The sequence below is a fragment of the Melospiza georgiana genome, chromosome 16, assembly GCF_028018845.1.
Source record: "Melospiza georgiana isolate bMelGeo1 chromosome 16, bMelGeo1.pri, whole genome shotgun sequence".
In the NCBI taxonomy this organism is placed as follows: domain Eukaryota; kingdom Metazoa; phylum Chordata; class Aves; order Passeriformes; family Passerellidae; genus Melospiza; species Melospiza georgiana.
This window is the reverse complement of record NC_080445.1, coordinates 6,759,319-6,773,098: the sequence shown is the minus strand read 5'-3', so window position 1 is coordinate 6,773,098 and position 13,780 is coordinate 6,759,319.

Here is a 13,780-nt window from a genome sequence, read left to right as displayed (position 1 = left end):
TTATGTGTTTCCTTACTAGGATAATGTTTGTGAATTTATCTTACCCAAATTATAATTATTACATTAAACCCACACAAATTATCATAGTAAGTGAAATTAAAATGCGTAATTTTGAAGGCACTGACTTAGATTCCTTCAGGAGGGAGGAATTCCTCTACCCTCTCCAGTTTGGCTTCCTGAATGTATAAAATTCATGTAAGTGTATCTTAGGCACAAGACAAAGGTATAAATTAGCTATTTTTCACAATAAAATCACAGTATAAGGTTCCAGCAATCACTTAGGGGACAGACACTGACCTAACAGTGGATAGGGCAATGCCTATCAGATAAAAACACCAAGTGAAATCTTGGGAGCAGAGATTGACCTAACCTTGGATTTTCTTGGCAGTTGCTGTTGTGAGTTTGCTTTGTGTAGATGTGAGCAGGAATAGCTGCTGTTAAAAGTGCAGAGCGTTCAGGTACATGGCATGGTGGGTCTGCAGTGTCTCAAAATAAAACAGGGGGCACTGCACATTGTAATAAAGGGGAAATAACTCAGTGAAAACAGAATTATTTTTCCAAATAGTCAATTTATATGATTCCTCTTTTCAGAAGTAACTTCCAGTTGAGGACTAGAAAATAGGTTTTATTGTCTGTCAGCATCCTGTTGAGCTAGAGCTCAAAGCAAAGCATATAAAACCAGTGATAGGTTTCTCTGCTGAAATGGTGTTTATTCTTTAGGCAAAGTGAAAAGGTGTGTGTAAGTGAAAAACTGTGTTGGAGAACGTTTTGTGGGAGTCACAAAGAAACCAAGCCATACCAGTCTTTATCTTTTGCATGGTTTTCCTTTTTAATGGGAATAAATCTATTGCTAAACCACTGTCTACAATTTCTTTCCTGAACTGTCTCTGTTTTAATGTGGATGAAATTCCAGCCAGCCTCTTTCCTTTCCTGAATGCATGATCATCTAATATGACTCTGCATTAAATAGTATCTGCAGATAGAAATTTGATAATGGCACGTTAAAGATTATTATCCCATGGACGTAAATGAGTATTTGAGCCATCTGTATCATGGGAAGTGTGGTTAGGGCAAAAGTGCAAGAAGTTTTACAAAGAAGTCAAAGCTTCAGTGATGAATGGAGAATCTTAGCTGTCAGAAGGCATTTGATGTGGAGCTGTACAGTGAATTTAGAGCAGAGACTTGATCACATTTCCTTTAAAAGAAATTCCCTCTCTCTTTTTTAGGTATAGGAAAATCTCATGAGGAATTGGTCATCCTTAGACTGCAGAATGAGGTTCTTAGCTGCTGCTTTGCTGTATTTGCTGCTCTCTGGACATGTATTGCCTCGGGCTGTTCATTCTCAGCTTGCCAAGGCATTGAAGCTCACAATTTCTTATGCTCCTTTTGAGGGCAAAAGTATTTGATCTCTACGTTGTGCAGTGCAGTGTTCTGGCCCTGTTTCATCATCATGAGTTAAATCCTCTTCAGAATCCCTCCAGACCTCAAAGAGCCTTGACACAGCAGAGCCTTTGGAGCTGAACTCCATTGTGCACCAGGAGCATATCCCTGGTTGTCCTCAGAGTTTTCTGTTTTCCAGCATGGACAGGGCTGAGCAGGCAGCTCCAGAGCTGTGTCTGGAGAAACCTCAAGAGAGAGTGAAGGAATTACTGAAACCATTACTGGAACCAAGTGGTAATAGTGGAATAAAACCACGCAGTCAATAGACACAGACAAGGAACAAATAGACACCAAATCTGTGAGCTCATTTAGGGTTTGGCTCAACAACTGCAGTAAATGGGAGCAGATGATAATCAGCTCCTGAGCTGCTGCTGCTGCAGAGGGTAATGAATGAACACAGCCTGCTGCTGCTCTGAGGAGCCCTGCTGAGGGAGCAGCAGCATTTGGCCAGCTTGGCTTTGATTCCATTACAAGTGTCAGGCGCTGGTGTCTACACTGGTGCTTTGGCAGCTAATTGATCTCCAGCATTTGATATGCTAATTATTCCTTTCATAATATGCTAATGTGTGTACAGTGAAAAAAACCAGCTTTTAAATGCTACGAGGATCTCAGAGGCATATTTGGAACTGGGAAGTAGGAGCTGGAAATCTTGATTTATGTCAGGACAATATACAAGTGACTGAGGGTTTCTAGTTGTGGGAATTTAGCTGGAAAATGAGAATGTTAAGACAAATTGTTTAGTCAGGCAGTGACTGTACAGGGCATGTAGCAGGCCATCCTGCACAGCCCAAACAGAGAAAATTGGTGTGGATTAGGAAATTTGCTCCTCTGTCCAACACACTTTGTTTTTGCTGCTGCTATATGGATATTCTTTTTTTGTCAGTGATTTGGATGTCATAGATTTTATCATATTTCCTGCAATGAGAGAAGGAAAAACAAATAGTAGAGAAGTGTAGTTGAGTCACCTCCCAGTTTTCCTCCAGGGTAGTACCTCTCTAAATTACCACTGCTTCTCCAGGAAACTGTTACTTGCTGGCTCTGAATTCCTACCATTTGACCATTCAGAATCTGATGGTAATTAACTGGTTTATGTTCATTCCCAAATATTTTTTGTTCTTTTCCTCTTTGGATTTTCTTCACCCTCTGGGTACTTTAAAATAGAGTCTGGTGAGTCTCAGTCACTACCTCTGTGAAGCTCCATGTGGAATTTTAATTGTGTGTGTTCTTCAGGCTGTGACAGAAAGGAGCCATTAGGGAGGGTTTTCATACACGTTTACTTTTGTCCATCTCCACTCAGACATTCTGAAAAATACTTTTATTAAATACATATTTGATAGATTTGAAAGCTATCAAAGAAAGTTTGCTGGAAGTTAACTACTGAGGAGCCCTCCAAGGATAAGAGCTGGGAGCACACATTATTCATGCAGGACCAGGATCCTTACCGACCCTTGGAGGTCAGCCATGCTTGGCAATTGAACAATTTAATTGCATTATATATTTTTGAAAGAAAGCTGCTAGATTTCCTTCTCTACAGACAGCTTTTGCATAGACTAATAGTCTGTCCCAGTGCCACTGAGTAGATAGTAATTAGATTACTAATATGTACTTAAAGTTTTAAATAATAGGGAAATGTCTGCTCTAGGTTTGGCTCCAGTCCCTGGCAGCAGATTAGATGAATACCTATCAAGTGTTATAAGTGCATGGGCAGACTGTGCAACCATTACTGGGAGCAGATTCCTGCTGTAATAAGCTTATCTCCATGCTCAAAGCCCTAATCACCTTCTTGTTGACAAGAGAGAACTTCAGTTTTACTCAGAGGGGTGTAAGAACCTGATCACTCAGCTCTGCAGACCAAACCAACCCAAACAAAACCACCCTTTCATTTTGGAGAGCAAGGAGAGTTGAACTGATTGATGAAAAAAGTCAGTGGAGCTGTGTTTACTGAAGTCCAAAGCAGCAAATCCAAATGCTTCCTTATGTCAAGAGATACTATGTACAGTTAAATTCAATCAACAAAATTCTGCAAATGCTGTGGAATCACAGGAGTGTTTTAGGCAAAGGCAGATATATTTTTATAATGGAATTTTGTGTGTTATTCTCAGTTTCACTTTGAGCTTCTTCAGGACTCCTTGAAGCTGGTGGCAAAGGAAAATTTCTTGCCCTGATACAAGTGTAGGTGATAAAAGGATCTGGTCCACCATCAATGACATACCTTCCTTCTTTTTTCAAAAATTTTAATTTCTTCACTTGCAAATCTGATTTTCAAAAATTTTAATTTCTTCACTTGCAAATCTGATTTTTGAGAGCAACAAGTATCTGATGTCCTGAATCTCCCTCCTTAGCTGGATTTCTTGAGGGACGAGTTTTAATTGAAATTGGCAAAATGTAATTTTACATTGAGAGAAGGACTCCTTAATAAATCTTATTTGTGGCCCTTTACTTCTGCTTCAGAAAATGGTTTCTAGGATCCACTCAAACCCTGCAGCAATGGACTTGAGAAATAATGCTTGGAATAAATTGTGGATTTTTTCATCTTTTAGCCCAAAGGATTCCATCTGGTTGAAACCATGTAGTTATACCATAACTGCCCCCTTGAGACTTCACTGATGAGGCTAAAAACTTTGCCACTTTCATCTATGTGCATAATATATTATAAAAGCCACAGAAAGTAAAGCCTTGATATGCTTGCAGCTTGTTCAGACATAGCACTCAGAGGTGTTATTGATACAGTTTTTACCAGAGACCTACTAGGGCTGGCTGGATTATTGAAATATACCTTAAAGAAGAAGAATAATTAAAAATTTTAGGTGATTTGAAGTTAAATGTAGTGACTTCACTATAAAGAAACTTTACTGCTTCAGAAATATCCTGTGCAGCTAAATTGACTTTAAACAAAAGTGTGTTTGAATGTTGAGTGGAAATTATTTTAGCCATGTTGGTGCCTCATGCAATTGCTTTCCATAAATATCCTACACATTTATAAGTGGGAATGTCCACCAAAAAATTATGGCATAACCATTATTAGACAGTAATGACCTCCATAAGATACAGCATCCACATGGAAGATTTGCTATTGTGAATTCTGTCCCATCAACAAGAAACAGGAAATTCTTCTTTGAAGAATTGAGTTAGAGGCATCAAACTTGCAATGCTAAAAACATGTGGGAAAATTCTAAAAATGAATAAGTCAGTGGGGATGAGGAGAGTGGACAGATAACTGATACTGCAGGACATCAATAAATGGTCAGGAAGAAAGAAATCACACATAGAGCATGAATTCTGTATAAGACTTGTGTGTCGAAGAGTTAACAAATTAATGGAAGCATAAAAGGACGTCAGCTAAACATGGAGAACTGTTCTCCAGAAAGCTCATGTGCAAATATCTGTCCCTTTAATGTGCTTTATAATGGCCTTCAAACACCACACACCCTGTTGAAATGGGCCTGGGTACCACACAGTGACTGTGCAAGGTGCAGTGTGTGCTGCCAGGAACGCCCCCCTCAGCAGCTGCAGTAGTGGCACCCAGTGGATTAATTAGAGCCTGCTCTGCTCTGAGTGTGGAACGCTCTGACAGCTCTGTGATGCACCTTGGATACGTCAGCCTGTGTTCTGCAAAGTGGAGTATCCCAAAATCATTCTCTCGTGTGTGATTTTTAGGTAGTGCATGAATTTTTAAACTTCTCTCAACAAAAGCTTCCAGATAAATCAGGGACATTTTCTCTGGCCCCGCTGAGCTTGGAGCTACCCTGCCTTCCTTAGGTTCATGTAATATCTGCTGAGAAAAGTATATAATATACTGAATTATAGTGCTTCTAAAGGAACAGCAGTAGGTAAATAAGCCATGTCATGAGCTCTCAGCAAGAGGCATGAGCCATGATTTTAGCTTGGGCACGAGGATTGCTGACTGGCCCTAGGAGGCAGCTCTGCCCTGGAGCTGGTGACATGACAGGCTAACTCAGGGCTGAGCTCAGCTGAGTGCTCCCTGCCTTTGAGTGAGTACAGGTCAGAGATAAATACACCTCCCATTTTTACACAGTGCCTCTGAAATTAGGCGTCCTATTTGGCCCTATCCATGATTTTTGAACAAATAGAAAATAAACACCTGCAGTAATGAAAACCATGCCTCAGGAGAACAGGGCTGATGTGAGGGTACACATTGAAATTTGTTATGTAATATTTCCTCTGTGTTGCTAAATGCCTTATAAAATCTGCCCAACCTTCTAAGGCACAGAGGCCCATGCTGTAGATAAAAGGTCTTGATGGTGGTTGCTTTTTAAGTGGTTCTTACTGGGATAATCTACTTGTCATAATCTGGAGCCCTCTGGTTGCTGCTCAGCACTCCTTTTGTATCCAGCTTCCACTTACTACAAGGATCAATCCTTTTATTGAAGAGTCCCAGAGCTGCAGTCAGCAATGGTATTTCCATGCAAGTTTTACCTTTACTGAAACTGGAGGGAAATGGTGGAGTAAATCTGATTTGTAATGAACCTCATTCACACGAGCACTCTGCCTTCTCCACAGCAGGGCTTCCACTTGTTCTCATTTGGTTTTACTGTGTCTTTATAGACCCCAGGCATTCAGAGCTGGTATCAAATCCCTCCAGGGAAAAAAGAAAAAATCAGTTATCAATAACTTATTCCACACTGAAACTTAGAAATATTACAACCTGTAACAATAGTTAGTTTTTTAATCATGAGAAGATCTTTAGTTTTCCCAGCAATTGGTTTCATCACTGTTGCATTGACTGTACCTTGTAGCTTGGCAAATGGAGAACAGGTCTGGTGATTGAGCCCAAAGCAGTGTTTTATAAAGCACAATTCTGAGTGGGGTTTGCACAATGGCAATTGAGTCAGGCAAGGTTTTAAAAATATTCCCTTTACTTTTCCCTTTATTTTTAGAATATTCCCTTCAGGGGCATTCATTCATATACAGTATTTTGTGTAAGTATGACACAACAACACTACAAATTAAATGTGGATGCAAATTAGTAAACATTATTTTGCAGAAAAAAATGATGGGTTTCATTTATTCGTACATTGGGGATGAGATTCCAAAATCTCCTGGTTTTAAGACTCTCACTCATCTCCCCACAGCACGGGGATGGGAGATCAAGCCAGGCCCGTCTGTAACACTGCTGTGCCTGGTGCTTTGGCTTCCAGCTCAAACAGCCACCTACACTTTTACCAGTGCTCTGACTGAGCCTGGGCTTTGGCACAATACCCAGCATCAGATCTGAACTTGCACTCCTGGATTTGCAGCATTTCCTTGAGCAGCTCTGACACTAAGCCTGTTATCAGACCAAACAACGGAAATGAAATTCCTTGGCTTATTTGGCTGTGGTGGCTCAATGGCTCTGTACTGAGTTATTTGCCATTGGTCCAGACTAAAACAGAACTGTACATCAGCTCCTCTGTGCTGAATGACTTTTAGTCATAATTTTTGGAAGGTGTCTGGGTGAAGTCATGTTACAAGCTAAGGTGATTCTCTCACTTTTATCCTTACAATTTTCACAGTCTATGAAATATTACTGTATTCCCATAGTCACAAATATAAATTATTTTGGTGTATGATTAATGATTTTCAGAGTTAGGAAAAATAGCTGACTAAGGCCCTTAGCATTGTACAACCTGATTGGATTTTGATGTACAGACATCTCATCATTTTGAAATGTAAGTGCTCTACTTTATCTTTGCATCTCATTACCACTTACATTTTGGATAGTTTTATGAGAGCTTAGATTTCACTAATCCTCAGGTTTTTTTAATAATTTCATTTATAAGGGCTTTAGCTTCATAAGAACTGCTGAGAAAATGATCTTTAGTTAAACCTGTGAAGTGCAGAAATCATCTGTCAAAGCAGATGTACAACATTTCCACTGTTAATATCTCTTTGGCCTTTAATCCTATTTTTCTGGTTTGCGTGGGCACTGACAGTTAAGTTTCAATCAAACCTGGACAAATAGGATTTTTCCTGCCCTACAGTCGGCTAGTCAGACAGCCAGTGATTTTTTTCACACTGTTCAGAGACTCATTAGACCTTTGTTCAGACTGGCTAAGGCACAGCAAGGATGTAGAACCTGCTCTTTCATAGTCCACAGTATTTTTCACAGGCTGAAGATTAAGGTTTTATAGGCAAAATATTTTCCATTTTATTTGAAAATTTAATCTATGTAATTTGCAACTGCAAAATTTTGACATGTCTTAGAGAATGAAAACATTGAAGTGGGCTCTGTTTCACAAATGAATTAATTTAATGCCATTCAGTTAATGATACCAGAAATGTTGCTAAGCACTTAAATGCAAAAGACTGAAAATTTTAACACTGCATCATTACTATTTCTGTGTATGTTTTCTAATGAATACCCATTGGTCTGCAAAGAAAGAAATTTAGTTTGTGACATCATTTCCTGATGGCATACTGTGTAAAAGATACTGTGAAAACCAATTAAATGTAAAATTACCAATGACTTTAGATTTAGATAATAGAAATGTAGATATGAATAACATCATTACAGTGCTCAGTACTTGTATTTAATGTCAGTGGGGAGTTAGCTGAGTACTGTAAAACACACAGAAAATGGCCAATCACTTCTCCAAAGGTCTTGTCACCTTAAATGATGAAAAGATAACAGATTAAACCAAAATGGGAATGGGCAAGTGGCAGGAGGGGAAAGGTAAATCTGTTATGAGCATTAAAATCAAATAAAATTATTAAGATCTACTTCACTTAAAATATGATTGCAGCCTTGCCAAGCAGAGTTAGTACAGTGACAGGTAAATGCATTATTGACAATAAAAATGTACAGGTTTTTTGGCTGGCTTACTCTTCTCACACTCAAGTACCTCTTAGTGCAAATAACCTTTCCTGAGCCAGGGGATGAAATGCCCTGCACAGGTCAATAGTGAAGCTGCTCTTGAAGCCCAAAAACTTCACAGTCTCACTTTATCTGGTGTAAATGAATTAATTTCCAGGTTCACTATCAAATCTGGCCCCAGGTGTTTAGTCTGAAGCATGGTGCAGCATCCTTTGCAGAAGTTATATAACCCTCTATTTTGTAATCTTCCTGTGTCAGTCTTCCATCTGTGCACATTCTAGTTTCTTGCAAAAACTACCTCCACAGACAAATGACTTTTTTTTTTTCCCCCTTCAGCCTACCAGAACTTTTTGGATCTTCTCCATGTATCATTACTTTGTCACACTCATTAGAACTTGAAATGAAACCTATTGAGGTGACTTAACATCATCTCAGAACACCTGGTGCTTTGGCATTTCACGTGTCATATGGGTCATGACATAATAGCATTTCTAATTGTCAGTCACAGAGCAAGGCTCAGAAATAGGGAGTGGAGAAGGGAAATCCCTGGTGGGAGAGCTCAAGGTTATCTCTCTGCTCCTGGCAGAACTGAGAAACAAAATCACCTACATGAAAGGCTGGGCTACTTCTACTGTAATGCTCTGTAATGGAAAAGCACAGAAAGATGTTCTGCCTTTTGTCCTGGATTTCTGATCTCTTGTATTCTTTTCTCTCTGCCTTTGTCACAAGGTGGGTACATTACATTCTATTCTGTGGATTCTAGCTCTAAGTCCAAGGGTGTATTTCTGTATTAAAAAATAAAGTCAGTGTACCCCATGTCTGTGAGTGTGTGTGAGCATCTTGCACACACACGTAGGAATATGAGTAACTGGTACAAACATATATTTTTGTTTTATGTAACTGTGTAATGGAAAGAAGACATTTCTAACACCACAGTGACAGGGATTGGTCAAGGGACACAATTTCTCAGCCAGCTACAGGGAAACAATTCACCTGCTACTGGCCTTTAAAGTTTGCAGAACTAGAAAGATTTCAAAGGACTGCCTTAAGCTTATTGCCTCTAGAAACCCCCCAAAGCATGGGCTGTAATAATTATCCACTCTGCAGCATTTGGAGGTGTAACAGGAGGCACTGAGACACCTGCAATGGAGTGAATAGTTCCAGCTCCTGCTCTGAGAGCAATATTCCATGTGGGAAGTGGTGCTAATGGAGTCTGCAGAGAGGAAACACTCTCACGAGCCACACAAACAAGTGTGATATGAGGTCTCTTCACAGTGGCCTCTCACTCTTCAAAAACACCAGATCTAACTGGACTTAGAGTTTTGAAAAGAAAAGTGAGCAAAAATATCTAGATCTGAATGAATTTGATACATTGCAGTATATTTTGTATGTATGCAGACTTTAGTCAAATTCTGTAATTTGTCTTGCTCTTGGAGTTGGAGAAAATTCACACAATTTCAGGGAGATGTGCATTGATAATAACCAAGTAATAAAGGTGAAGCTCTCAGAGTTTGCTCTCCACATAAGTAACCTATTCCACTTCTCAGATGTGTTTCTCAGCCTGACATTTTGGGCTAAATGTCTGCGGAGTGCAGGGAGGGAACGGGTCCTGCAGTGGCTGCCCCGCTGTCGGGCTGGCTGGTGAGCAGTGCCAGGGTGACAGGCAGCCTGTGTGCATGCCACCAAGGCTCCTGCTCCTGTCCCCCAGCCCCCAGCAGCAGGTGGGAGTGCTGGAGGCACCGAGCTCCCTTTTAAGTACCTGATGTGCTTTCAAAGTTCCTGCAGCGAAGCTCTCTGACAAAGTTCATTTTTTTTTCTGTGAGTTCTGTTGTCCCTCTGCTAGGAGGAAGATCGTGCAAATTAGTGATTCTCAGAAAAGTGATGTATCATTTAAATGATCTGGAGAAATCCTGAATTTATTCAGATCGATGGAAAAAAATCTCATTGGCTTTACAGGGAATGCATTTTTCATTTATGATTTTCACAGACCAGCCTAGAATATGGAAAGAAAAAGGGAGAATGTCTCTTAATGGTTGGTTCCCTCTAATATTCTATTTTATCTATAAAAACTATGTAAAATGGGAATATAAAGAACTCCTAAAGTGTGTTGAAAAAAAATCCTCATGCTGCAATACTCCTGGATGCTGTGACTTTTAGTTTCTGTAGGCAAACCAGAGGTTCATATATTTTCCTGAAACTGGTTAATTGCCTCCCTTCCTCCTACATTTCCTGGTACTAACATTTGCCAAGTACCAAGTTTCTTGGAATATCCTTAAAATGTTGGAGTTCATGTTTGTGACACCTCTAATCAGTAGCCCGGGGACTGTTATGAACTTAGAAACTGATATTAAAGAATAAATACAGAGTCAGATCATATCTGATTGCTTCAGCCAACATATTAAGGAAATACTGAAAAAATTGCATAATTTCAGGCTTCATTGCTGGTGAATAGTAGTATAGGTAATAAATAGCTAAACCTGTGATGGAAGAAGTGGATTGATACATTTTGACAGTGATAAATACTTAAGGAATTACACAAATGAAATATTTATTTTTTCACCTTTTGGAAGATGTAAATGGCAGCTCAAGTAGCATTTTCTTAGAAAAAATGGAATAAATAAATTAATATAACCTAGCTGATATAAACACTGGTCTGATACAAATAATAAGTATCAAGTCCCATTGTGATGCACAGACATACAGGAATAGACAAATTTTGCCTGGTGTGAGTTTATAATCTGAGAAATGCTAAGGGGATGTAGAGAAATTTGCAAAGTTGGACAGCTGGCAGTTTGGAAAATTTCTTTAGCCAGTTAAATGCTTAACTCCCATTACATAAGAGCTGAATTTCTGAGTCACCTATGAAGAGGATCTTAACCTGTGTCTTAGGTCCAGCTGAAGTCAGGCCTTTCAGATATTTTAAGTGAATAATTCACAGAAGATCTGGATAATAATGAGTGGAACGCACCTGAAGTACCAAAAAAAAAAAAAAAAGCCAATCTTTCATCTAAAGATCTAAAGTTACTTGTACACTGCCTTTCACGTGCTTAAGCTACACCTTTAAAAGAAGGCACAATCTCCTAATTTATTTAGAAGTTTTTGCAAAATTGTGTTACTGACAGTGGCCAGACAGATGTGTGTTAACAAAGATCTGTGCCAGATCCCCTGAATTCCAGACCTTCCATCCTAAACCCCAACCCTTTATATTATTGAGAATCCCAATGCATTTTACACAGACACTGAATTTCTGGTGTTAGACACTCCAGTTAGGCATCAAAGACAAATAGCAGCTAGCATACAAGAGCTGCTTCCAAAGAGAATAAAGCCCTTTTGAAGGCAATAGAAACTGTCAAAGTTAAATTAAAAATTAAAAATCCATTCTGTGGGCTGCTGACACACTAGGCTGCCTGACAGCCACAGAGGCAGAAGTTTCAAAAACCTCTCAAATGCAACTGTAAGTTGCCTGTGCTCTCTGTGCTTCCCCCTCTAACCCAATCCACTTTTATCCTACAGTGAAATATCATCACAGTGCCTATGAACTGATCATTTTGGTCATAAGGAAAAAAACCCCATTTTTATTTTAAAATATATCGAGTGATCAAGTATTCAGCTAGCTTATGCTTTAGTATGTGATGTATTGATGTAAAAATGATAGACTTTCTTGGAATTTTAATGATTTATTATTTATGATAATGTACTGCTGCATGCCAGTCTCTCAAAATGAAGATTTATATGGCCTTCAACATGAAAAAAAACACTGCCTACAGTCACAAGAAGTGTTTCAATAAATTATTACCTGTGTTAAATTTAGGTCTTAGAATCTGCAAGTAGGGTAAAGTGGGGTAATTCACGTTTTTTGGGGTCATGGAGTCATAGAATCATAGAATATCCTGAGCTGGAAGGGATGATTGAAATCCAGCTCCTGGCCCTGCACAGGACAGCCCTTACAATGCCCTAAATGTCACCCTGGCCCTCAGAGCTTTGTCCAAATTCTCCTTGAGCTCTGCCAGGCTGGTGCTGTGACCATTGCCCTGGGAGCCTCTTCCAGTGCCAACCACCCTCTGGGGGGGAATTTTTTTTCCCCTAATATCCATCCTGATCCTGCTCCAGCCATTCCCTGGGGTCCTGTCCCTGGTCACAGGGAGCAGAGACTGGAGCTGCCCCTCTGGAGGGTGTTGGAGACCACACTGAGATCTCTCCCCCGAGTCTCCTCCAGGCTGAACAGACCAAGGGTGCTCAGCAGTTTTTCATACAACCTCCTTTGCAGACCCTTCCCCATCCTCCATGCCTCCCTTGGACACTCTCTATTAGTTTCATGTCATTTTTTATTGTGGTGCCCAAAAATGCACACGGGACTGGAGGTGAGCAGGCCAGGGCAATCACCTCCCTTTATTCTGAAAGCACTCAAGCACCATGGCAAAATATTAAGGATATTAAGAAGCACAGTGGATGATACCTGTCTTTCCCTGTGTCCTCCACATTTATATGCCATGGTGTGGTAACTGACGTTTCTGAGTGTCTTTATTGGGATTCTTTCCTTTTTTACTGACCTCCCCTGTCAAGAAGAAACAGTAGAGTAATAAAGGACAATACTTTTGTTGTCATGAGCAATTTACCATCATATACCTTACAGGACTCTGAAAGTCAGATGTTTATTGCTTGCTGCTGCTTGTGTTACTCCTCAGCTTGTCTGAATAAGAGATCTTGACAAAAATCTATCTATAATTAAGCAAAACCTTCAAGCTATACATTGCCTGAATTTAAAAGGGTGCAAAGCCTTTATCACTGTCATGCATTCAGTCAAAACCTGTTTGGGATCAGCTCTGAATTGTAAAGTGGGCTTTAAAATCAAGATTAAGAGTTTGAAGTTTATTTTGAAGTAATGTGAGGTTATTTGCCCAGGATGCCCTCATAATTCATATTATAAAGGGTAGAATCAAGCTGTATAAAAGCAGTTGACTACTGTTTTTCTACAGGCTAAATCCAACACTTTACAATTATTTTATTACTTTTTTCATACCGCTTCACATGAAATTTAAGAGAAATGAGCTGCAATGCAATACAGATGGGACTGATTAATCTTACATGCAGAGCAATAATTCTGGTCCATTATTCTGTGTAAGCTTTAATATTTCCTTGACCTGTGTGGACTGGAAAGACCCCGTGTTGACAGGTGAGATGTTCCTGGTGTGCTTGCATGCAGCACCCAGAATTCTAATCAGCCAGGTGATGAAGCCACTGAAGACACGATGTGCTGTTGATTGTGATGGGAGTTAAATGTGTGCCCAGGCATTAGTCAGAGCCTCTGCACTCGAGTGGGTACATTTCATTCATCCAGGAAGCAGCACAGTCTCCTGAGAGCTGGTTTCCAGACAAAGGGAGCTCAGACAGAAATCGGAGCTTCTGGTTGCATTTTGAACTCTGCCTGCCCCCGGTGTGCTCTCCCCTGAGTGAGCAACAGGAGCTGCATCCCAACCACCTGCCTGAACAGCGCCCTTGACTCGTGTGACTCTGAACAGGACATTG